Source organism: Martes martes (genome assembly GCF_963455335.1).
Source record: "Martes martes genome assembly, chromosome: 8".
Lineage (NCBI taxonomy): Eukaryota > Metazoa > Chordata > Mammalia > Carnivora > Mustelidae > Martes > Martes martes.
Window position 1 is genome coordinate 61,380,775 of NC_137895.1, and position 26,811 is coordinate 61,407,585.

The window sequence follows — 26,811 nt, forward strand, 5'->3', positions numbered from 1 at the left end:
TCTCGTGACTCTGAGGCGACCACTTTTTGAGTCAGGGAACCACTGACCCTAGGGCAAATGTCTAAATTTCTCAGTGCTTTGGAACTCTAAATACTGCTGCCCTTTTTTGCTCATAATAAGTATTTGAATTTCACATTTCAGAAGCTCAGTTAATACTAAAACACTGTCAAGGATACGCAACATATGTGAACGTACTGTTCTTGAATTTGTTCTTTTTTTTTTTCTCTCTGCACTATTTTGTTTAGCAGCTTTATGTAGATAGGGCAAATATTTTATAATTTGAGAAAAGGAATTTTGTTTTATTTTTTTTCCCCATTTTGTATACCTAGTAAGCCACTTTTCCCTCAATACATTGTTTTACTTAGGACTCTTGTTATAGAAATCAAACTCTTAAAGGCAAAAGAATAAATTAAATGTCTTATATACCCAAATTCTTAGATGGCGTGGTCACAGCTGGGCTGGGGCAGGGGAGTGGCAGTAAGACTTAGAAGCAGTGACCCTTAACTCTGTGGGATGTTTGCTGCTTCTCACTGCTGGTGGGCCTCATTTTCTCAGACCTGCTTCCTCCCCACAGCTAGAACAGTGGCTGCAAACAAGTCATAGACCCCGTCCCCACGGCTTCATTACCCCGGAGGACTCTCTCTCGAATGACTGCTTTGTAACAAACACTGTGCCAGAGACTAGGGATATAGCAGGGAACAGGGACATCTGAAAATTGTAATAGTCTAGTGAGTCTGGCTGAGCTACACACATTCCTGAATTTAGGGACATTGTGGTGATACTAACTTAGTTGTCATTAGTTGTACCAACAAGTTAGTGGCTAGCACTGTAAGTTGGGAAATCTGTTGGGCTCTGTCTGATGAGTGACCGGAGAGTGGTTTAAACACCGAGTAGTTCATCCTCTCAAGTAGAGCAGTCTTAGAGATAGGCCTTGTAGGATTGGAGTCAGGGCCCTAGGTCTTGCCATCTTCCTGCTTTAGCATCCTAACATGAGACTTCCTTTGTTAAGATGACCTCTTGGACCACAGTGGCTGTCCTTATGTCCAAGAGGAATAAGATTAGAAGAGCAAAAGCATTTATTTCCCAGCTGAGCCAGCTTCCTCTAAGCATCCTTTCCAGGGGTCCCACAAGGCACTCTTAATGTATATCTCATTGGGTACCGCTTATTAACGTTGCCTTACCTAGCTGTAAGAGAAGCCCAGAAACAGAGAACTTTAGTTGGATGCATTGTTGCCCTGAAGCTGAGCAAGAAGGGGAGAATGGGCAGCATGTGGCAATGACCAGTGTCCAAACATTTGCAGCTATCAAAGGTTGGCCTTGTTGAGAGTTCATCGGCAAGTTTTCACTTAAAATCTAAACAGTAATATGAACGGAGTCAACCTCTTTTCAAGTTAGTATCAAATCTCACTTTCTTTCATATTTATTTGTTACTCATTCAGTTCCTCTTCAGACAGTGGAAGCCCACTCAGATTCCAGCTTAGTACTTTCCATTTGTAGGTAGAGATGAGGTCGTTAGTATAAGTCCTATTTTATAGTAAGCAAGGCCGTTATATAGGAAAATTGGGTTTCTCGAGGATATAAGTTAAAAACTCACCAACCCTTTGTGTCCCTTATAAAAGTCTCCTGGTTGGTCTCCTTTGATCATATCACCCTTCTCTCTTTAGTAGCCCTCCGTGGCCCATCAGCTGACACCTGGACACCTCTGATGTTCACAGCCTTCAGCCTCGCGCTCAGCCTGCCTTTCTAAACCACTGCGTTATAACCAAGTTAAACCAATCATCTCATTCTTACTACAGTATTTTTTCATCAGGACCTTCCTATTTTATACTCCCAGATCCTCCCCATCCTTTATGGTTCATGCTGACGGGCCATTTACACTTACCTCTGCTTTTTTGTTGTTGTTATCTGTTGGTTGGGGTTTTTTTTTCTTCAGAGCAATAATAGTTATTACTGTTAATGAGCTTTAATGTGTCAAATGCTGTTGTAATGGCTTTAGTGTGTGCATTCAGTAAAAAAACAAATTCTATGAGGAAGATACTATTGTTATACCCATTTTAGAGATAAAACTGAGGCACAGAGAGGTACAGTAGTTTTCCTAAGGACTGATCCAAGATTCTGACTTTAGGCTTTCTGGTTCCTAATCCATTTAGGAATTTAGATGCTATCACATCTCATATTCTTACTTGTATTTTAATTTTGGACTTATTTACCCACAACTAGTTTGGACATTTTCTTTTTTCTAATTTTCTCACAAGATCTAGCAAATGCTCCCTCTACTTATTTGTTGACTGAATTTAAAAATCTGTTAACAATAGTCAGGGAAATTAAATCTCAATCTGGATTTGTTTGTTTAATTTTTCTTTTTAATACTGGACAGCAGGGATGCCTGGGTGGCTCATTTGGTTAAGCGGCTGCCTTCAGCTCAGGTCATGATCCCAGGATCCTGGGATCAAGTCCCACATCCAGCTCCTTGCTCAGCGGGGAGCCTGCTTCTCTCTCTGCCTCTGCCTGCCACTCTGCCTACTTGTGCTCCCTCTCTCTGGCAAATAAATAGACAAAATCTTTTAAAAAAAATTACTGGACAGCAGTATGTGTAACATTTCCAATACACTTCCAAAATATAAGGTGTTTTCATTTAAAAGGAAAAACTTGTGGGCCAAGGAGTTTGTTGTACACATGAGATATAAAAACAAAGATGGGTGTGCTGGGTGGCTCAGTCAGTTGGGCATCCCAGTCTTGATTTCAGCTCAGATCATGATCTCAAGGTTGTGAGATCTTGAGATTAAGATTAAGCCTGTGTCCAGCCGGCCATGCCAGACATGAAGCCTTATTAGGACTCTCTCTCTCCCTCTCCTGATGCCCTTCCCCCAGCCCCTCTTCCCTCTCAAAAAAGAAAAGAAAAAAAGAAATCATCTCTCCTCTGCCAGAAACATGAGTGTAGAAGTTTGGCAAGTTAAAACCAGTTTTGTTTTTGGTTTCAATGGAATGCTCCTCATACCTTAATAAAACTTCGCTTTGATAAACAAATGATCTTGGTTGGAGTTGTTGCCGAAAGACCACCTGATGTGTTTGTTATGGGGCTCAAGGGTACAAGAAAAGCACCTGGCTCAGCACCCCCCCTCCCCCCATAGAACATGGTTGGCCTTTTGCCACTGACAAAATCCAAAGGTAAAGAGACACCTGGTGGTGAAACAAGAAAGGAATTTATTTCAGGGAGGCCGAAACCGGGAAGACAGCAGACTAATACAAAGACTGTCTCTGAAGGGCTGAAATACTTCCTGGTTTATATAAGGAAAGTATGAGACAAATGTTAGTGGGTACATAGAGCTGGGCAGTAAAAGTCAACTCATGATTGTCTTGGGGTCAGTCATGTGGGGTCTTGTTGGCTGTCAGGGCACTTGTAAATTGCTTGAGGGGTAGTTTCATTTCCCATCACAGGATGCTTTGCATATTGAGTTTTTTGCCTGAGTTAAAAGACAGGAAAGAAGAACTTAATTGGTTGTAAAGTACAGACTAAGGTCAAAATGGAGGTAGTCATTTTTCAATGAGATCTCAGATGAGAAAGGGACAACTTAGGAAGGCAATTGCTTTCATCAAGTCAGTTGTAGTTACCGAAGTATTTCTTAGGTCCCAAGGCTATGTCTCAATTCTGAGTCTCCATAATATATTTTGTCCTGTCCCATGGTAGTAGAACTTTTTTAAAACATGCTTGTTTCTGGAGTGCCTGGGTGGCTCCATCAGTTAAGCATCTATCTCTGGGTTTTGGCTCAGGTATGATCTCAGGGTCATGAGATCAAGCCCCACTAAGACTAGGGCTTGTGCTCTGTACAGAGTCTGCTTGAGATTCTTCCCTGTCCTTCTCCCTCCACCAATTCACAAGGACACCCCTTCCTCAAATAAGTAACATCTTTTTAAAAAATACATGTTTTCTTGCCTCCTTTTGAGAGAGTAAGCAGGAGTTTCTTATTAAGTAAATCAAACACAAAGCAGCTTTTGACTGTAAAAAACAAAACAAAAGAGCCCAATATTTTACCACTAAAATGAGTTTATTTGGGAGTAGCAGAGGATTGCAATTCCGGACAAGCAGACTATGGCAAACCATAGGCAAGTATGGAGAACAGAGGAGAAGGAGTTGCTTTCGTGAAAAAAAGGAGACTGCTGGGAGGGGCTGTTTCACAGAGTTCAGGGTGGTGATAGCTTCTCACCTACTGACTATGGCAGTTTCTCATTGGCTGAGCTGTTGCTGGGCAAGGAGAAATTCTTCTTCCTGCTGGGGTATGTAAAGTAGGCTCTCTGCTATTTGGGATGTGAGTGGTAGTGTGTGAGAGCTCTGCCTTCAGAGCTTTGTTTTCTTACTCCTATACCTTGGTTGTTGATTTGTTATATCAAATTCATCAACATGTTCTTGAGTTTGAATTTTTTTTTTAAGAGTTTATTTACATATTTGACCGAGAGAGATCACAAGTAGGGAGAGAGGCAGGCAGAGAGTGGGGGGGGAAGCAGGCTCTCCACTGAGCAGAGAGCTCAATGTGGAGCTTGATCCCAGGACCCTGGGATCATGACCCGAGCCAAAGGCAGAGAGTCTTTAACCCACTGAGCCACCCAGGCGCCCCATATTTGAATTTTTTTTATTGTGCTAGAATTTCAGATTATCTTTCATAAATACAAATACTTCCAAATACAGTTTCCTGTTAGTCACTTTTGCACATTTAAGTACAAAATTAGTAAATTTAAAGTTTGTATCATACGTTTGTGGCACACATACACTTTGACTTGGAATTTTTCTAGAATTGTAATGGCTAAAGTAAAAATGTAGTTAAAGATTCCAGAGCCCATTAAAAAATTCACCACTCAAAATCCAGTTTTTCCCTATCAAGTGAAATAGTATTCAAGCATCCAGAGATGAGTTCAGATATTCAGAGGAGCTATAAATATAACCAGATGTCTCACCTATATCTCAGAATTTGGTATGTCATGTGATAATAGGAGATGGGAAGAAAGATTATCAGTTTTAATGACCACATCGTTATTGCCTCTTGGATGTATCTTTCTCTTTGGTTTGTATTTGATTGTATGAATGAACTTATTAGATTTAGTCCACTCTCCGTGGGTATATACCTCTGTTTATTGTGCAAATTAGTTTATATACATCCCTGTTGGGATATTCTTTGAGATGTAATTATGCATAGCTGCGTATTTTGTCAGTACACTAATTGTTCCTGATACATGGTACTGGAACTGCCCGAGTGAGGGGGATTGAGGGAAGTCTTAAGACTTAACATCTGAGCTGGACCTAAATCCTGTAAATTGATGAGATACACAGGTTATGACAGTTCAGAAAGAGGAAGTTGTAGCTATCAATCTCAAACCAAAAATGGACAGAATTTAGAAAGAATTGGAAGAAATAAACTAAAGGGAGTATAAAATGGCCAAGTCATCGTATTAAACTGACCCTCAAGAGCCAAACTTGTTCATCGATGACCTGAGAACTGGTTATTTTCAAATTAGAAAGCTCTGAGTCCTGTTAGCAAGCAAGTATATTTTAGTACTACCACTTCCCGGGGAAGAAGATTCTCTGGTATGAAGGACTTTCATTGTAATTGGTCCCTTCCTAAGCGGGTGTTTTTGGGTTAATTTGATTCTTAAATCATTCAGCCCTTCCAATTTTTCCAGGAGTTTGCTGTGTTGTGAAATTTCAGCTCTAGTAGAAAACCGAGATGATAATATAGAACAACCCTTGAATATTTCTTGGGTGGTGAATTGAGAATATCTAAACTGCTAATGTCAGTGTTGTTAACCTTAAAAATAAGAACTGCCGGTTATTTTACCAACAAAAAATGAGTTTATCTGGGGGTAAAAGAAAACTGCAATCCAAGACAAAGTAGCTACAGAAAAACCCAGCAACAAAGGAGAGGTATGCTTTGCTAGGAAGGGTGTTAGAAACTGAAGTCCCGTTGGAGCAACCTGGGAGTTGGAAGTATGTGACTTTTCATTGGCTGAGCTGTTGGGATTAGTGGGGTTAGATAAAGAAAGCCTCTTTTCCTCCACTGGAATAGTAGTATAGTATCTACATGCAAGGTCGGGTCCATTTGCCCGAGGTCCAAGTTCCTATTTGGTCTGCAGTGGGCCAGGACTGGTAGTGTCAGTGAGCCCTCATGCTCAAACTAGAGACTCTAACAATTAAAACCACAAGTAGACAAGACCACTTAACTCACGCTCTAACTGCAACCCATTGTTCTTTCGTTCGTTCGTTCGTTCTTTCTTTCTTTCTTTCTTATTCTTCTCTTCTTATTGTCACACTTTCTTGAGGCATTGGTGAAGGTGTTTTACAATAACCAGAACATTATAGCCGCCAGAGACCAGAAAAGCTCTGATAGCAGCAGAATGCCTAGACGACCACACCCACACAGTTTCCTTCTCTGCCCAAGATCATAGGCTGAACACACACCCACCCCCACCCATGATCCCAGGCTCCCTGCCTGCTCTCTTGCACATAGCCCCACCCCCAACCTCTCCTTTCAAAACTTTTAAGAGTCAGGGCACCTGTGTAGCTGGTTAAGTGATCCACTGTTGGTTTCAGCTCAAGTCATGATCTCAGGGTCTCAAGATCAAGTCCCGCTTCAGGCTCTGCGCAGCGTGGAGTCTGCTTGTCCCTCTCCCTCCCCCTCTGCCCCTTTCTCTGCTCACTCGCTCTCTCTAAAATTAAAAAAAAAATCTTTAAAACTCTAGGTATCCATCTTGCTGGCAGAGGTTGGTTATTAAGGCTTGAGCCTACCACCTTCCCAGGCTGCCAGCACCTGAAATAAATTTCTCCCTTTTCTCTTTTCCAAACACTCGTCTTTTGAGTTGTTGGCATCTCTCTCAATGGGTTTTTCCAAGTTTGTTCAGCAACAGTGTTGGCAAACCCAGCCAGGAGCTATGCTTTCCATTTGTCCAGCCTCCTCAGGATTCCATGGGACAGAGCGGTTAGCCATACCGTGTACCAGGTCTCACCCATTCGATTCCGGAGTTAGTGGCTGTGGTAGATCATTCAGTAACAGTAAGGCATAAGAGTTCCTGGTGTCAGAACCTCCTGACTTCATTTTAGTGAGGATTCCCATTACTAATTTTTTTTTTAAAGATTCCATTCATTTATTTGACATATCACAAGTAGGCAGAGAGGTAGGCAGAGAGAGAGGAGGAAGCAGGCTCCCTGCTGAGCAGAGAGCCCGATGTGGGGCTCCATCCCAGGATCCTGGGATCATGACCTGAGCCGAAGGCAGAGGCTTCAACCCACTGAGCCACCCAGGCGCCCCTCCCATTACTAATTTTCACAGTATCCAATGATGATAACTAAGTTGATGTTCAGAACAAGTTGTTGGCCCAGCATTCACATTGACTGTCTCCTTGGTGATACAGAGTTTGTTTTTTTTTGTTTTTTTTTTTAAGATTTTATTTATTTATTTGACAGAGAGAGCCACAGTGAGAGAGGAAACACAAGCAGGGGGAGTGGGAGAGGGAGAAGCAGGCTTCCTGTGGAGCAGGAGACTAATGCATGGGGCTCTCATGACCTGAGCTGAAGGCAGATGCTTAACAACTGAGCCACCCAGCCGCCCCGAGTTTGTTTTTATACTGAACTTCAAGTTCTGTAGTGCTTACCTGTGCAGTGAATTTGTGGGACATTTGGGATCCCTCTCAGACTGTCATTAGATATGAGTTTAATTTCTGTGAGTTGATATCCTCTACCTGGTTACCACCTTTTAACAAAAGATAATGAGGCTATGTGAGAGAGATACACTGTATTTGTGAATTACTTTTAATGTGCTTTTGTAATTAGCACTACTTTGGTGTTTTCTCTTTAAGTCATGAAGATACGGTATGATGCCAAGATAAATGCATTTGGAAATTGGGGTGAAAGGAAAAGGAGTCTCTTGGTATTCTTACTTTACTGTGGTGTAACTTTGCATTTGAATATTGTATTGTGATGTGAGTAAAAATATATTTGGTCTTTGTTCCGGGTTCCTGGCACAAAGCTCCTCAAAACCCATGGAATTTCCTGAGTAATAAGAGTGCCTTTTGTCGTTCATAAGGAGGCCTTTTTGAGTTTACACTAATTAGGTGTTTAGAGTGGGTACCCTAGATAGCCTCAGGATGGGGCTGGTCACCAGAAAGACCAAATGATTAGAACTTGCAGCCCTACCCACTGACGTCAGGGAGAGGGAAGTTGGGGGATTCCCTACTGCAGATTCAGCTCCATAGAAACTCTTGAACAATAAGATTGGATGAGCTCCCAGGTTAGTCAGCACATCTACTTGCTGGGGAGGGTGATGTACCCCAGTTCCATGAGAACAGAAGCTCCTGTGCTTAGGGACCTTCCAAACCCTGCTGTGTGCACCTCTTCATCTGACTATTCAACTGTATCCTTTATAATGTTTTCTGTAAGAAATTTTTAAACATAAATAGAGTTCTGTGAACCGCTCCAGCAAATTAATCAAAGCTAAGAAGGGAGTTGTGGCAACCTCCAGTTTATACCCAGTGGGTCAGAAGCACAGGTAACAATCTGGATTTAAGATTGTTATCTAAAGTGGAGACAGTCTTGTGGGTTGGAGCCCTTACTTAACCTGTGGGTTCTGAGTTCAATGCTTAGTGGTGTTGAAAAAAACACACATCAGAAGCATGCATTTGTGGTCTTTTCATTAGTATTTTTCTGATCTGAGAGATTTGCATTATTGACCTAGGAGATAAAATCAGTAATCAACTGATGGAACATTTGAGTGCTTTCTCTTCACTAGCACTATTAGCGTACGGGAAGGAGATTGGTAGGTCTGTTTCTCACCCATTAAGAGGACTTCTCCTTTGGGTGTTAGTGATGAGTAAATTGGCATCAAATTATGGAGACAGTTGTATGCTGGATGAAGTCATTTGGACTTCAGCTTGTTTTGTAAAGGGAAGCCTGGGAACCGGGTTGCATAAGTTAAGATCAAGGGTGGCATTTTAAGAAGTGAGTAGTCAAGAGTTTTAAATGCCACTGAGACATGAAGTTAAAAGAAATGAAAAGTAATAGTCCTCACAACTGAATCCTTAGTCATTATCATAAACATCCCTAAAGAATACACCAAAACATGTTATTTGGTGGTGAATACTTTGGAGGCCCTCATTGGGACTTTCTTTCTGTGGCTTTTTAATGAAGCACGCCCTATAGCATATAGATACATGAAGAGAGAATCAGGATTAATTTAGATTTAAGATTTCCGACTGACGTAAAGAAATTTACTAGCTCTGACATAGCAGTGGGGCATACATCCACAGTCTGCCTCTGCTTCCTTTTCTAAAACATGGTTTGGGCAGAATTAAGAAAGCTAAACCAATGATCACTGACATTTAGGAAAAGCAGGGCAGAATCTTAAAAGGCATTTGGGAGAATTGCCTTTTTGGTGTTGAGTATATATATATATTTTTTTCTTAAATGAATAGTTTTTCTCTTAATTGTGTACTTTTTTGTAGGTGTAAAGTTTAGATCTTATCTTAAATTTGTACTTTTAGTGCTACTGCCACCTCTAACTGCAGTCTCTTGAAATAGTTAGGCCAGCTCTCAGTTACTTTGGTAAGCCTTTCCCAGATACCCCACAGACATTATAGCCACTTCCTTTTCAGTGCTCTGCAAATCAGGTTATGTTATAATGATCTGCTCACAGCTCTTTTCCCTATTAAACTGTCAATTCCAAGCTGTTACGGCCTTGAGAGGAGGAACCTTCTCTTATTCCCTCTTCTTCCTTGTGGAAGTCCTTGTAAGCTGTGGGTGGGAGATGAGGGGGCCTGAGTCTCCCAGGTTCTAGAGGAATAGTGCAAGGTGCTGGTAACTTCATAAACCGAACACTTGGTCGACTTGTTAGTTATCAGTATTCCTGTTAACCTTCCAGAATCGTGATAGATCTCTACTGCTTCTTTATTGTTCTCTCCTGGCAGCCATGTGCAGAACCACCATGTCACTGTGATTCTATAAACATATTACAGAAATGTCTGCCTTCACATAAGATAATTTTATAGCATCTACAACAATGAATACACCCAAACCAGATCTGCTAGAATAATATAAAACTTCCTTCTTAGTATTTTTAGAGGTGTTTTGTTGGAACTAGCCTGATAATGAGAACAGTTGAAGATGTTATTGTATAATAGAAGGTTGGTTTGGTTTGGGAGCAGGGCTGTGATAAGCTTAATATATTTTAATCTCCATATATTCTGTTTATAGGTTGATACAATTTGTGTCATTTAAAGGGGGCCGTGGAAAGGACGCCTGGGTGGCTCAGTCAGTTAAGTGTCTGCCTTCAGCTCAGATCATGATCCTGGGGTCCTGGGATCAAGCCTTTCACGTTCAGCTCTCTGCTCAGCGGGAAGCCTGCTTCTCCCTCTCCCTCCTCCTGACTCTCCCCCTTCTTATGGGCTCTTTCTCTCTTTGTTAAGTAAATAAATAAAATCTTCAAAAAATAAATAAAGGGGACTATCTTTCAGAACTTTTAGAACTGTGGGGAAAATTGTTGACTTTGGTGTTTTCAAGAATGGGTTTTATTTTCTCTCTTTGTATAAGAAGTTTAAACTGAACATAATTTCAAAGTCTTCACTTTGAAAAAATGGGAAATATCGTGAATCACTACTTGTCTAAAACATATGCAGACCCTCCTGGTTATAGCAAACTGTGTTGGCTTGCTTGTCTGTATTTCAGACTACATGATGAAACAATTTTGTTTTCTCATCTTAAGATGCTATTTTCAATTTTTGCTCTAGCAGTTTCATCTGAAAGGAGTGTTGTAGTGTCAGTTATGTTACAGGCTAGCTTTAGTTGTAATTACGACAACTCAACTCCTACTGAGGTAACCGAACACTTTTATGACATTAACATTCCTACAAGATACTTACAATTTGTTTTGTAAAATGGTTTGTTCATGTACTCATTTAAGAATCACCATTTTGGGCAAAGGGCATGAAATGCAGAAAAACTATGGTCGGCCATTAAATACGAGATAACATTTAATTAAACACTTACCATGTGGTAGGCACTGTTCCAGTTGCTTGTGTAGTTTTTCTCATATAATTCTCACAAAAATCCCATGAAGATTAAATTGTTATCTTTATTTTCTACATAAGGAAATGGAGGCGTGGTGAAGCAAAGTAACTTGCCTGTCCCCAGAGACCTATTTAGAAAAAGAGCTTGACTCTGTCTCTGATTCCAGAGCCAGGTGCTTCTGACCACGAAGCTGGACAGCCTCCTGTGTGCATGGGCATATGAGGAAAGGCATAGCCCTACTTGCACTCAAAACACAAACACACATGCGCAGTTAGAATTGTGTGATGGCATGTATTCTCTGTTAGATTTGTAAAGAAGAAAAGTAATTGTCAATACCCAGTTTGTGGGGAAAGGAGAAATCTAATGAGTTGAGATACACAAGTTTTGACCTCTTTTTAGAGGACAAAGCATGTAAATGTTGAGAATATGCACATGATTTGACCTGCCCACCCCACTTCTAAGAATTATCCTGCACAGCTAAACATAGGAAAGCACAAAGAATTCTCGACAGTGACATACATTAAGTAAGTTTGTAATAATAAAACATTAATAATAAATGTCCAGTAAGAGTCAGGTTTAGGTAATTGCAGTGGGTAGCTATCAAGAAAGGACAGGTTCAGAATATATTTATTGACATGGAAACTGTCCGTGGCGTATTTGTTGAATGAAAAGAGCAGGTTGCAAACAACATATCTAGTTTCATTTCCTTATATTGACATGTGTTTATATATACAAACTTTGGTCTACCAGAATGTAAACAACTGGTACGTTTACTGCTAGATAGTGTAATTTAGTCATCAAACATATAGACAGTAGAGACACTCAATCTGGGTTTGAATCCTGTTTAGTCACTTAATAGCATTGTTCCGTAACTACTCTGTATCTCAGTTTCTTCAGTAAAATGAAGAGCTAACTTACATTACCGTGTTACGAGACTCGGATGAGTTTGTAAAGTGATTAACATAGTAAGTGATCAATAAATCTTAGCAGCTATTATCATTCCTGGGGGGTGGGACACCAGGCAGTTTTAACTTTATGCCTTTTATTGGTTGAATTTTTGAAATAAGTAAGTATAAACTTTGGAAGCAACAACAACAAAAATGTTTTTAGAGGAGTCCTTTAAATTGGTATGCTTACAGTTTTAACAGGAAACGTCTATTTATCTTGAGCTAAGGTTATTTAAAATTACTCATGAAATGTTTTCTTCAAGAGCTGTTTACAACTGTATATGCTGATATTTTACCCTATGCTGTATGCCAACTTAAAAGGGAATTGAAATCATATTTCACTCTTACGGCTGGAAGGCATGCATAATCACAACAAAGTCTTCCTGGAGAAGCTGCCTGAATTTGCGGCTGCAGTGACATGTTGGTGCGTGACGTCAGTCTGGTGTCAGACTTGCAGTGTGGCAGGCTGGCCTGACAGCCCCAGTGCATCTCCTTAGTGCTGAGTCCCCATAGTGCTCATCTGGGAGCAGCTCAAAGACAAAGGAGTTGAGTCTGATTTTTATTCCAGTGTCCTTTTTGCCTGTGGTTAAATGTCTGTTCACAAATGTGATTTTGATGAAGGCTGGTGAGTAATTCTTGTTACTTTTATGTATTTATGTATTAGTAACAAATAAATCATGGCTAAAGGAGCATTAGGACTTTTTCTCAATTGATGATCCTGTGGTAAATAATCTTTTTGTAGCCCTACTGCCAGGCACAGTGCCTTGTACAAAAAAGTTGGCATATTCTGTATGTTTCTATAACCGAAGTATTGTGTTTTTGTAAAAATATAAATACTGTACATCGTTGCGTTTTCAAATGACTTGGGCATTTTAATATGTAATCTTCCTCTTAGTCTCTCCTTAACTTCAAGCTACATAAATGCACAGTAGTTGCATATTCCTTTCAAGCCTAAAGATTTTAATTACATTTTTATATTTATCTTCTTTATTTTTTAACTTAGAAGAGAAGGTTGTATTTTTTTTTTCCTTAAAGAGAACTAAATGAATAATTCTCAGAAATTCCTGTGGAGATGAAAACAGTATTCATTATGTAATGTTCTTATTAGAATGTATATTAATACTAGTTTAAACAATTTGTTGAAGCTGCTATTTATTTATTTAACTTAATTATTTGGGCTGTTTCAGTAATGTGATTCAAAAATAGGAATCCTCATTAACCTAAAATTTGAAAACAGTATAATGGTAGGAGATTATTATAGACAACATTTTGACATTTAAAGAAATAAAGTTACTACTGCCATTGGTTATAAAAGCTGGGCAACATGCCTTTAAAGATTTATTTCTTATTAACAATATTCATATTTCTTTGAGTTTCACTCTATATTGATTTAGCTGTTCTGAAGGCATTAACTTAAGGAGTAGATTAGATTGGGAAAGGCTTTTTTTGTATGTAGCTATTTTACTTACAACTTTTTTCTCCACTTTGAGGAGATGGATGATATTATTTTAATTTCATACTACTTGTATGGTATAAACTGAAGCCTTTAAAGTCTTTTACATTTTGCCATTTCTGGTATAATTCATTTTATGTGGGTTAATAGCAGTCTTCTGATTTCAGGGTTTTTAAGAATTTTCCAGCAAAGTTTTCTCTTAAAGAACAGGCACTTTCTACTTTTTGAATCTAGTTGAAGAAGGGGCAATGTGGAAAATTATTGCCATTTTAAATATTTTCACATCAGTTTTCTGAAGCAGTAAGACGTCTGTACATATTTTTTGGGTGAATTACATAATTGAGTATTGAAAGGAAATTAAGTCATCTTTTTATATGTGAATGTAAAAAATATCAAATTTGAGGAATTTGCGATCACTGCTTCATATATGACTCCCAGTATACATTATACTTCTGCATTTGGAAGCATAGAAATATAGAAGTAGAGTCTCAAGTTCATTTTATTTGACTTGACGGCCTTAATTCAAGATTCAGTTTTTCCCTTGAGTTGCAAAATTTTAAGCTGGAAGCTGAAAATTCTGCCCAAAGCCAGAAAATTTAAGTATATGGAGAACTCATGAATATTTTTATTCCCTTTAAAAATTTATCTTGAACCCACTTAAAATATTTTAACATAGTTTTTAAATAGCCTGTTTTTTAAACTTAATCAGGAAGTTACTGTAGTAATGATGAATTGTAATATATTCCATATACATTTTAAACAAAGATGTTTTTGAGGCATTATGACATCAGAGGTCATTGGCCTAAATGCTGCTAAAGTTCAACTGAAGGGAAGGTACTTAAACTTCTTTGTATGAACAGGAAATTAAATCTAGCCAAAAGCAGGGACGGGAGAGGGATGAGCAGAACTGGGGAGGGGGTGGGGGGGCACAACCTGAAATTGACATAAAAGTCATACTGAAGTCTAAAACAGTAGAGAATAAAGTACTTGTCTGTTTTCTTGTGAATAAGGTATGCTTTAAGGAACTCTTCCCACGAGTTCTAAAGCCTGATGGGAAAGTATAATTGTGCTATTCTTTTTTGAAATTTAGCTTAGTAAAACTGAGGTGAAATTGTATTCTTTAAGCTAATAGTCTTGGACCATTTATTTGTTTTCTAGCAGTGTGCAATACAAAGCCTTGTGCATCATAGATGCTTATTAATACTTGACCATGAGTAAATGAATTGGTTAAGCAAATTAAATGAATGAGGAGACTCCCTTGATCCTTGTATTGGAGAGATTTCATTTTCACTGTGACGATGAAAACCTGCTAGTTATCAAACCAACTAATATGGTACCATAGCCTCGAACTCTGTCAGAGATGTGTCTCTGGAGTACGATCCTGCCGTCACCATGGCTAGCAGTGGCCACGGGATTCCATTGGTCACTATACTTACTGTCTCTGCTGTAGGAAGTGGGCTTCTCCTGCCGTTCCTGGTCAGATTTCTGTCCCATTCCCACCTCATCTGTAAGTGAGAAATGATAATGATTTGTTCACTAAATGGAGCCTTAATTAAGTGCTGTATGCGTCACAGAAGTGCATTGAACCTTGTCAGAGTTAAAAATACATATATTTTTTCTCCTAAGAGTGAAGCAGATAACATGACTTCAAAACTTACACAGTGAATGTTTTATATGTAGGTCTGTTGTTCTCAAAGCCTAGATTTTCTGCCCCATTTTTGTATCCCCTCCTTTCAAACTGTGCTAAATTCTAGCCACATCTGACGGCTGCGAGACTGAGGCTCAGTTCAAATGGCACCTGCTTCTGTGACATCTTCCCTGCTCTTCCCTTGCTAAGCAAGACCAGTCCCGACTTGGCCTCCCCTTTTTATTTTGATTGTGGTTCTTTCACTCTTCCCTGTTTACAAAATCTTTGTTTCATAGAAGTATCATTTGACTCGTTCATAGAAGTATCATTTGACTCGTTAGTAACTGCCTTTTCGTTCTTGCAGTGATTGTTCCGCTAAAGCTCATGCAGTATCAGAATGATTAAACACTGCAATGAAGGAGAGTAAAGTTCAGTGATCACTGATTTTTATATTTAAATTGAGCTATTCTGTCAGTGCGACTATTGGGAAGAATGTTTCATCGACAATAAAACAACTGGATCTTGAAATTATGTGGTTCTTTATGTGTAAGTTAGAATTAGGTTAACTTTTTAAAGTGGTCTGTGATCACACGCAGAAGAGCTGGTGTTTAAATCTAACTTTTTTTAATTTGTTGTTTGCTTCCTTACCAGTGATATAGTAAACTTCTATTTAATGCATGTTAGGGTAAAACATTAGTAATTGGCATTAGGAGAGAGTAGAGTTGCCTGAATTAATGCAGTAACAGGATGTGTGTGTGTGTGTATACACATATATGCATACATACATGTACATATATGTATGTATATAAATATGCATATATATATTTGAATGCCACATTATTGCTTTCAGATGCTAAGAAGAATATTCGGACTACCACATGTTTCTGAGTTCGAGTTCCACTTAGTTTTATTTTAAAACTCCCGTTAGACTTTTGCAAATAAAACTTGTTTATACAAGTGACTGTAATTTTTTAAATCAATCTTCTTTTAAACCACTGTCTATCCCGTTAGCGCTTTTTTCCCCTTACGTAGTTTTTACAAGTGCTTTTTTACGTAGATTATTCAACAGTAAACTTTAACCTTAGATCAGATTATCAGGTTCTTCATTCATTATAGTCCTATGCAAACCACTGTGCTTCACATTTAAGACAAAGCAGAGAGCTAGCAACTTTGTAAGCAAGGAAGTGATACCATTTTAGTTTTCAAGAACTCTCTCCTAGCACATTCAAGTTTAGCTAATATTTAGTGAGTACCATGTCAGGTCCAGGTAATGTAGTTTTGTGCTTCTTTCAGAAGTCCTGTGGGGTAGGGTTTGTTGTTGTTTGGGTTTTGGTTCCCATGTTACAAACAAAGCAAAAGAAAACTTAAGGTTCACTGAAGAGGTTCCTCTAAACAGTAGAGCGCCTCATTAAAATGAGGTGAATCTGAATGCTGTTTAAAAGAGTCTTGGGGACATAACCATCATCACTTAGGGCAGTGATGGAGATGTCTTCTGTTGTGTATTCTCATGGGATGATTTCTGGGTGGCAGCCAGAAATGTCACCTTCTTGAATGCTTGACAGGAAATTACTTTGGTTGGTTAGTGTGTATATTCTAAGAATTATATTTCTGTTCTAACCATTAAGTGCCATCTAACCTTCCCATTTAAAAGCTTCTTAAGAGTCACTCAAATGGCTTACAAGTAAAAGAATTACCTAAATCATTTTAGATATTTTTACTTATAATATAATTTATCAAGTGATCTAAAATGTAACCATGCTGTAACACTCAGAATATGTAACAGTTATTAATGTGATAGGTACATTTGTTTATAACTAGCATGGAGTTAATTGAATTATTCTCGTGTTACTTCTAAAATTACTTAAAATAAAAAAAAATAATAATAATAAAATAAAATTACTTAAAATCTATTGAAAAGTATTTATAGATTGTAAGTGAATATGTTGGTTTTATTTGAGGTTTTGTTTAAAAGGCGATTTAGAAATTATAAATAACCCAAAACTAGATCAGGTGAATTTTTATGTAAGCCTTGTAGTTTTAATTTTTCTTTATTGTTCCTAATGCTTTCCATCTTGGTACTTGCATCATTACATCATGTTCATATGTTCCCCCTGAGGAAAAAAACAAGATTTTCAGTTCCTTTGGGATGCTTTTGTAAAACCCAGGCTTTACAATTGCTGCTATTTGTACTTAAATTCTTTGGTACCTATAATTGGGAAATGTGAGGCAACATTTATGATTATGTTGTGATAATTTTGAGATCCAAGAGTGGAAAATGATTGTGAAGCCTTAGAGAATAGGAAGATAGAAAAGAAATGGGGAGTCTAAAGTTAAATTGGAATTCAGAAAGGTTTCATTACTGTGCTTCAGACAGACATGGTCTTGGGGTGATGCTAGGCAATGAGGTGGAAGGAGGCAAGATGAGGAGCGGTGAGGGGGGCTGTGTGCCTCTGGTCTATGGAAGAGGGGAAGGACCGCTAAGGAACGCACAGTGTTCTGTTTTAGTACGTTGGGCAGAAACAGTGATGTAGGGCAGGACTGAAAAGCCTCTGTGGCTGGGGTAAGAGCCCAGACAGGGGCAGCTGCTGACAGGACACGGCTCGGGCCTTGGAGCTGCCTCTTCCTCATCTTGTTGCTGTGACTTCTGACAACTTTGTAAATGCTGTGAGCCTCAGTTTATTCATTTATAAAGTGTAGATAGTAATACCTCCAAGGGTCTATGCGAGGATCAATTGTCACTTTTTCAGTGCAGGTGTGACAACTGAGTGTGTGAGCCACCCTCACTGTCCTGCATAAGTGGTAGCAACTGAAGGTGATGATTTTAGTACTTATTTCTGGAAGTGAGGTTGAGCAAGGGACTCACACCTGAGAAATCCTTTCTTTTTTAACCACCCCCGCCCAATAGGAGATGATCCATTTTCTAAATGATGAGAGAAGGAAGGAGAGCAGAAGATAAAGAGTTAAGACCTTAGGAGATGGTGGGTAAATGAATCACTGAGGTTTGAGCAGGATGTCTGGAAGCAGTTAGTTCGAAGTTAAAGGCAAATGGCATTTAGAACGAAATGTGGGGAAAGGAAATATATACTTTTCATGTTTTGCAAAAAAAAAAAAAAAATTACAACCTTTAGATTACTAACTCAGTGGTTATTTCTTCACATAACTAAGGTTCAAGAACTGAGTCTCTCTCTCAAGAAAGGCAGGGCACTTGTAGTGTTTTTCTTTTGTCCTTAAAACATTGCCTTTAACTGTAGGCACCATTTTCCATGCCAGCGTGTTTTCAGTTTAAAAATAAATTGCAGACATCGTCATTTTGGTAGTCAGATTTCAACATGACATTTTCTCCTTTTGATTAAAAGAAAAACAAATTACTTATCTGTATAAAACATTAACAAACTTAACATTTAACAGTATTTTAGAAATTACTGTGAACTACCATAGAACCAGTTGATTTAATAACTGAGTTACTGCTACAGACATGTTTTTAAAACCTAATTTGAGACTGTTTGAGTCTCAAACTGATAAGGCTGGATGATTTCCAGTGATAAATGTTCTTCAATCTTAAAACAAGCTGGGGAGTGTTACTGTCAAAGTGTACTGAAACCAAGGATAAATTGAGAATGTACAGTACTCCGTTTTGTTTCAAGTAGAAGGATACTGAAAACAAGAGTTATCAATACACATTTGAGCTGTTGGCTCTATACTTTTCAGCCTAATTTGAGACATAAATAGCCTCCGTAGTTCCCACATCTCTTCCGCCTTGCTCCCATCTAACAACACTGTGAGGATGTGGCACCTTCTGTGGGTTGGGCCCTTGTGAGAGTCCCAGTCATGCTATCAGCTTCAGTGCCAGAGCTGCCGGAGGAATTGCCAAACCACTATGATACCCTATTTTTCTTAGACTTAATTAAATCCTTCTTTCTTCCCCGTAAGGGAAACACATGATTCAGAACAAATCATACAAAGGGGTTTGCCTCTGAGTCTAGTAAGAGACAACCAAAATCTGCTCTGTGGAACAGTTTTCTAAAACTATGTCTTTTTTATGCACAGTGGATAAATCTTCAATGTTATTGCCACAGTTGCACATATAAAACACTGCCTTGTCAGATGTATTCCTCAGAAGAATTATATTGGTTATTGACAATGTTAGTGGCAGTTTTGGTATTTCTTAAATTTAAAAACAGAATGGATTTTGTATTAAAGCAGTCATGAAACAAAGGTGTTAAAATATACACACACACACTCACACACAAACAAGTATTTCTGCAGGAGAAAGTTGCTATTTTAAGAAGTATCCAGAACATGGCATTTAGTTGGCCAAAACATTTAAAAAAAAAAAAATTCTGACACCAAAAGCAACAAGAACAAAAACAGTGGGATTTTCAAATTATATATCTGATAAGAAGCTAATACCCAAAATATATAAAGAACTCCGACAACTCAATAGCAACACACACATACACATAATCCAATTTTAAAATCTTTTCCCCCCTTTTTTTTCTTTTCCCCCTTTTAAACCCCTAATTTTATTGAGGTTTATATATGAAATGTGCAATTTTGTGCATTTATTGTGTGGAGAGGGTATTTCTTTAGGGATCTCAGTGGCATCCTCCCTTACAAGTCTCCCGCTGAGGGAAGACTAGTAATGTGGACTGAACAAAAAATGCCTGCTTCAGTGACCCTGGAAAGGAGCACAAATACCAGCCTCCACTGTCCTCAGTGTGCTGCCATACAGTTTAAGTTATTCCTCATATAAAAGCACCTGCTACTAAGAGTTGACTCACATTGCTCTGTCACTAAGAGCTGACCCAGCAAATTGCTCTGTTTCCATAACGAGGCTATAGGAGCCTCTGGTGTTTTTTTGTTTTGTTTTGTTTTTTAAGATTTTATATATTCATTTGACAAAGCGAGAATGCACAAGCGAGGAGAGGGGCAGAAGGAGAGGGAGAAAAGCAGACTCCCTGCCGAGCTGGGAGCCTGATAGGGGTTGGGGGGCCTCCATCCCAGGACCCTGGGATCATGACCTGAGCTGAAGGCAGACGCTTAACTGACTGAGCCACCCAGGCACCCCTCAACTTTCCTTTTTTATGTAGGCTGCTAGAAAGCTTAGTACTGCTTAAAATGGCCCAGCTTCATCTAGATTTTCTAGTATAGTTACTTAGATAATGTATTATTTGTTTCACAAGTGAAGATTTGAAAAGGAATCAGGTAGAATATGGATATAGTCTATCTCCAGTAGATGTGTCATTTTTAATTTGTTTTTTATAAAATTTGATAGAAACATACCATTTTATACATACACTAATTTATTCACCTTAAGATCTTTTAAAACTAAGTTATTATTGGATGAAGTAGTTCCAAAGAGGCTTTAAATAAGCAGGTCTTACATTTGATCTTCTAGGTTAGTAAATGGTTGCATGTCTGGTAATAAATAGCAAAGAGGGCATAATGCCAAAGAATAAGCAATTTGTGTTGCTATTTGTTGATTTCTTGATACCTTTCTAAAAATGGCATTGATTTAGCCCTTTTATCTGGACTCCTGATAGAACATGATCATCAGACTGAGCTAGTGAATATGACCTATTTCCTTCAGCCCTGATCTCTCTGGAATAGCTGAGTCCATTCTTTTTTTCTTTTCTAAGTGTTGTTTGTCACTATTTAAGAATCTTCTCACATATTGCCTTTGCTGGCATAAAAACACAGCTAATCTTTCTTTGGACTTTTATATTAGAATTACTTTTCCCCTCTGCCTTTTTGACATATTAGGGGCAGAAGCCTTTACCTGAAATATGAACACTTAAGAGATTACAACTTTATGCCTTTACAATAAATACTGAGTATAGTAGCCCCTTCTTATCTGCAGGGAATATGTTCTAAGACCCCTAGCAGATGCCTAAAAGCACGGATAGTACCAAATCCTACAGGTACTATTTTTTCCTATACATACATACCTATGGTAGAGTTTAATTTATAGAGTAGGGCACAGTAAGAGATTAACAATGATTAATAATAAAATAGAGCGGTTATAGCCATCTACTGTAATATGGCCTCAAAATATTTTGTACTGTCCTCACCCTTGTTCTTGTGATGATGTGAGATGATTAAAATGCCTATGTGATGAGATGAGGGGAGGTGAATGACACAGGTACTGTGACAGAGTATGAGGCTACCAGTGACCTCCTAGGGGATAGGTTGGAAGGATCATCACTGCGGTTAACCCGTGGGTAACTGACAGTCAGAAAGCAAAAAACCATGAATGAGCTCGGCCTACTGGGTGGGTACTAATTTAAGCTGTTTTAATGTAAACAGTTGACCAAACAGTATTTTAATGACAATGACGTGCTAAAAGTCCTGGAGTTCCAATTAAAATAAGCAACAATTATCAAGGACTTACTCTGTCTCAGGCCGTGTTTATGCTGTTCACCCTTTTCATCCTCTTAAACATCTCTACTAGAAAGTAAGTTTCATGAGGGCAAAGATTTTTGTTTTGTTTACTGCTATCCCTGGTACCTAGAGCAGTTCTGGAAAAATAAACTTGAAACAACCTGTGACCCAGCTCCTGGTAGTAAGTTGAGGAAAATAAGACATGGAAAGGTAAATCAGATACCTAGCAGTGAGTCAGGGAGCTCAGATGCAAGCCTAAGTGGTCTGATAACGGAACCTGTGCTCTGAGCGTCCATTATTTCCTACTACCTCTGTTGTCTCTAGAGAAAGACGGGAACCCAAAGAAATAATGAATGTGGCTTATTCAGCAGAATTCATTGTTAGAGGGCTATGATGGTCTAGTGTAGGCTTACTTAACCTCACCCTATGGACATTTTCCTGTGGAAAGCTTTCCTGGCGTTTAGTGACATTCTGGCCTCTACCTGTCAGACAGCGCTCCCAGTTGTGACATTCAGAAATATTACCAGACATTTCCAAATGTCCTCTAGGAGATAAAGTCACTCCCAGTTGAGATCTACTGGTCTAGATTGAGAAATTAAAACAGCACAGACAGGGGCTCCTGGCTGACTCAGTTGGTGGGGCATGCGACTCTTGATATCAGGGTTTTGGGTTAGCCCCCACTGGGTGTAGAGATTACTTAAGAATAAAATCTTGAAAAATACAACATCACAGAAATCTGGAAGTAAGAGTAGATGAATACCTACTGTCATATTTTTTTTAAGTTAGGACTTCTGCTATGCCACAGAGTTGAAAGACAAGATGGGAATTAGTTTGTTCTGTGACCATAAGAGTTTTTTTATGTCAAGACCTGAATTTTATCTCTTATTTATAAGGATTCCTCTAGAAACAAATTTATGTAACATCATACCTTTCCAGTTTTACCTTTTCATTCATGGAAAGTATAAAATCTCTGACAAGGATTTTTTTAATGGCATCTTTTCTATCAAAGCTTCAAATGTACTTTTAACAGCATAGAAGTATGTTGTTTGTAACTTAATGGTACAATCAGTTTTGCTGTAACACAACCCATCTGCTCCTGAAAGTCACGTCACTGTGCAACATCAGGCAATGAAAAGCAAGGGGCTTTTGTAGAAAATGATTTATTAGAACACTACTCAAAAACCTCATTAGTTACACAAAAAAATAAAGATAGGAAACTAAAAGCCATTTTAGTTTTACTGTTAAATGGTTAAGAAACACAAAAATACTACAGATACCCTTTGCCTTCAAAAAGACCCGCAGTCTGTATGTGGAAGTGAACATTGGAAGGGTTTCAGCTTGTGAGTTTTGGGGCAGTTTTGGAAGTAGGCATATCTGAAATTCTAAAGATGTATCACTACATGAGAGTGAGTGTGTTTCATAAAACAAGCAATGAGCTAAAGTAGCTGGCAGATAGTGGGGTTGTACAGTTGTATAAGTGATGTACTTCCTCACAAACAAGATCACAGACAAAATCATGCATAAACAAACACGGGATTTATGTGATACTCAAGTTATTCCCTAACAAATGAATCACATTGGAGAACTCACTTTTCCACAAGTGTTACAGCAGAGTTGATAGTACTCCTGATTTGAATTTTGAGCCCCTTCCAAAAAAGAAAAAAAGAAACTTGTGGAGTACAAAAAAGATAGCAGGTGGAGGATGAAAACTTCAGTAGAATTGAAGAAAGGCTGAGAATCATTGTCTTCCCTACCCTCTCTCCTGATGCTGAGCAGTCTGTCCTCCTTTGTGCCAATGGCAGTGGCCCTGACTTGATACTTAAGCAGTGGGCCAGCCCCCTCCACGGTTCCTAGTTAAGATAAGTGTATAGCACTAAATATATATATACATATGTATATATATAAAATAAAGAATCAGTATATCATGTGTTCAAAGAATTCTGTACATTAACAGAGATGGCTTTGTGGAGTTTTTTTCAAGACTCATTTGGATTTTATTTACCATGCTTTCACTATTTAGCACTCAGTATTCATTTAACTTGTATTTTTAGTTTCTGTGTATGATTTAGAAGTTATTAGGGCACCTGGGTGGCTCATTCAGTTAAGCATCAAACTCTTGATCTCAGCTCGGGTCTTGATTTAAGGGTAATGAGTTCAAGCCCTGCCTTAGGCTCCATTGCTGGGCATGGAGCCTACTTTTAAAAAAAAAGAAAGGAAGGAAGAAATTTTGTTTACCCTTACCATTACATACTTTAAAATGCAACATTATTATAAAAATGAAGTGTAAATGCCAACGGAAGAAGGAATGATTTTGAAATTTAAAAATATATTTCAAATACAGTTTTAAATATGTAAATCTGCATATAAAAATATATTTGTACAGAAGCAGTAAGGATTGACAGTCCTATGAGGTGGTAGAAAATTACATTTAAGCAGTTAAGACTGGAATTGATATTTTGGCATGTCAACTTTTAATTTGTTTTTGATGAAATAATTAGAAAACATTACTGTGAGTTTCCTGTTTGATAAATATGTTGTTTAAATTGGTTCTCAGGAGGGCACCTGGGTGGCTCAATCTGTTAAGCATCTCCCTGTGCTCAGGTCATGATCCCGGGGCCCTAGGATTGAGTCCCACATCCGGCTCCCCACTCAGCCGGGAGCCTGCTTCTCCCTGTTCTTCTTTCCCTCTGCCCTGCTTGTGTGTGCACACGCTCACTCTCTCTCTCTGTCAAATAAATAAAATCTTTAAAAAACAGTAATAAATAAATTAGTTCCCAGGAGCCAGATTTTAGGAGTATTTTATAAGACAGAACAAATGAATAAACATTTGAGAGAACTTACTTATTTTATGTTACAGTTATATATATATGTAGTAGAAAAAGTTATATCTTTCATTAAAAAAATACTCTGGTCATAGTTTCGTTTTATTGTACTTCTCTGTATTGCGTTTCACAGATAGTGTGTTTTTTACAAATTGAAGGTTTGGGGCAACCCTGCATTGAGTTAATCTTTTGGCAGTATTTTTCCAACAGCAGTTGCCCACGTCATGTCTATCACATTTTGGGAATTCTTGTAATATTTCAAACTTTTTCATTATTTTTACATTTGTTATGGTGATCTATGATCAGTGATTGTGACTCACTGAAAGCTCAGGTGATAGTATTTTTTAGCAATAAAACGTTTTAAGCTAAGATATGTACTTTTTTTTAGGCATAATGTTATCGCACACTAAATAGTGTAAACTAAATAGTGTAAAAAAATTCATTTCTCATTTTATTGCAATATTTGCCTTCAAACAGTCATCTGAAACCAAACCTGCAGTATCTCTAAAATAGGCCTGTAAAAAACTTTCATGTTAGAGTGCCCTTGTAGATTTTATATGAATTTTATGTCAATATAATATCAATATTAGGTAGAAGAAAATAGATTGGATGCTTCGAAGAAATAGAAGAAGAACATAAATATATTTGTATTTCATATTGATTTTAGTCACTGGTGTTTTAAAATAGAACACTAAGATTTTTACTTTGTTTTAATTTAAAACATTGTGATCTGAAAAGTGCTTGTATAATAAAAACATCAATTTAATTGAAAATAACATCCACTTTGGAAAAAGAATGTGCTCTTTTTTTAACCAGTTATTATTAAGTATCTCCATTCCTGAATGTCTTTGTCTAATGGGTACCCATATCTGTTTAATGGTCAGGATGTCAGAGAAGTCTCTTAGCCAGATAATCATTGCAGTATATTGGTATAATTTAAAGCTTCTGGAATATTAGGGTTAGAGTCTACTGTATTCCTCCTAGGCCAGATGACAGAACATAGGTAAATAATGCAATATATATGGGTTTATTTGCTTTCTTTTTGCAATATTGGGGGGGTTTGTTTTTTTTTTTTGTTTGTTTGTTTGTTTTTGTGTATCTCTGTATTTCTACCACACAACCAACACTGGCTTTTTAATGCTTTCAAAGAGAGACTTTAAGGAAAAAAAGGTGCTATCCTCCATTTTTTATCATTAAGGTGTTGTAATCCTTATCCCAGGTTGCTTTACCGGCCTTTGCCCCCACAGGGTTTTACTCTGTTAAAATCAGAATTTACATACCTCATTGTGTTCATAGCATTCATCACATCTGGGTACTTCAATATTTTCCACTTACCTCCAGAGGCTATACTTTCTTAGTTATTCTGTTAATCAGTGCATTGCTTATTACATAAACTGGTATCCCACATGAGACCTTAGGTTTCTACCACAGTACTTTTGTAAATCAGCAAGTTAGAAAGTCACTCACATATCTTTTCTGTAGTGAAAACACCACTCCAAATAAATATTTAAACCCACCAAATCTTAATACCTCTATTGTATAAAAACAAAACCATCACAAAAAGCTGGTAATTGATAGGAATGCAAGCTGGTGCAGCCACTCTGGAAAACAGCATAGAGGTTCCTCAAAAAGTTGAAAATAGAACTGATGACCCAGCAATCGCACTACTGGGTATTTACCCCAAAGATACAAATGTAGTGATCCAAAGGGACACGTGCACCCCAATGTTTATAGCAGCAATGTCCACAATAGCCAAGTATGGAAAGAGCCCAGGTGTCCATGGACAGATGAATGGATAAAGATGTGGGGCGTATGTGTTTACACACAAAATGGAATATTATGCAGCAATAAAAAATGAAATCTTGCCATTTGCAACGATGTGGATGGAACTAGAGGGTATTATGCTAAGCGAAATAAGTCAATCAGATAAAGACAACTATCATATGATCTCACTGATACGAGAAATTTGAGAATCAAGGCAGAGGATCTTAGGGGCAGAGAGGGAAAAAATAAAAGAAGATGAAACCAGAGAGGGAGACAAACCATAAGAGACTCTTAATCATAGGAAACAAACTGAGGGTTGCTAGAGGGGAGGGGAATGGACTGATAGGGTGGCTGAGTGATGGACATTGGGAAGTATAAGACTGATGAGTCACAGACCTACTCCTGAAACAAATAATGCATTATATGTTAATTGATTGAATTTAATTTTTTTTTAAAGGGGGAAAAACCTGATAATTTAGTGATCTTGTAAACTTATTAGACCAATTATCTAAAGGAATAATAGAAACACATTATATTCCATCAATCGTTGTACTCTAACAGTAGTCAATATGTAATATTTTTAAAATTGTGTCTATACCTCTTTTGTGATTGCAGTTTTATTTCATGGACAAACTTTCAAGTACTGTGTTACCAATAAAAATAATATTAATGGAAGTTAGGCTATAGAAAAGGAATTTAAATATGTAAAGTTTGTGTCTTATGATTATAGACTTCCTAAAATATAGAGCACATATAATCTCTTAAGATTAACA

At 38.0% G+C, this 26,811-nt stretch overlaps 1 protein-coding gene across 5 annotated transcripts in view; it reads left to right on the forward strand.

Annotated features, from left to right (window-relative positions):
* PLEKHA5 (pleckstrin homology domain containing A5) overlaps positions 1 to 26,811 on the forward strand; it is a 236,352-nt gene that overhangs the window by 112,054 nt on the left and 97,487 nt on the right. The gene's annotated exons all lie outside the window — the stretch shown is intronic.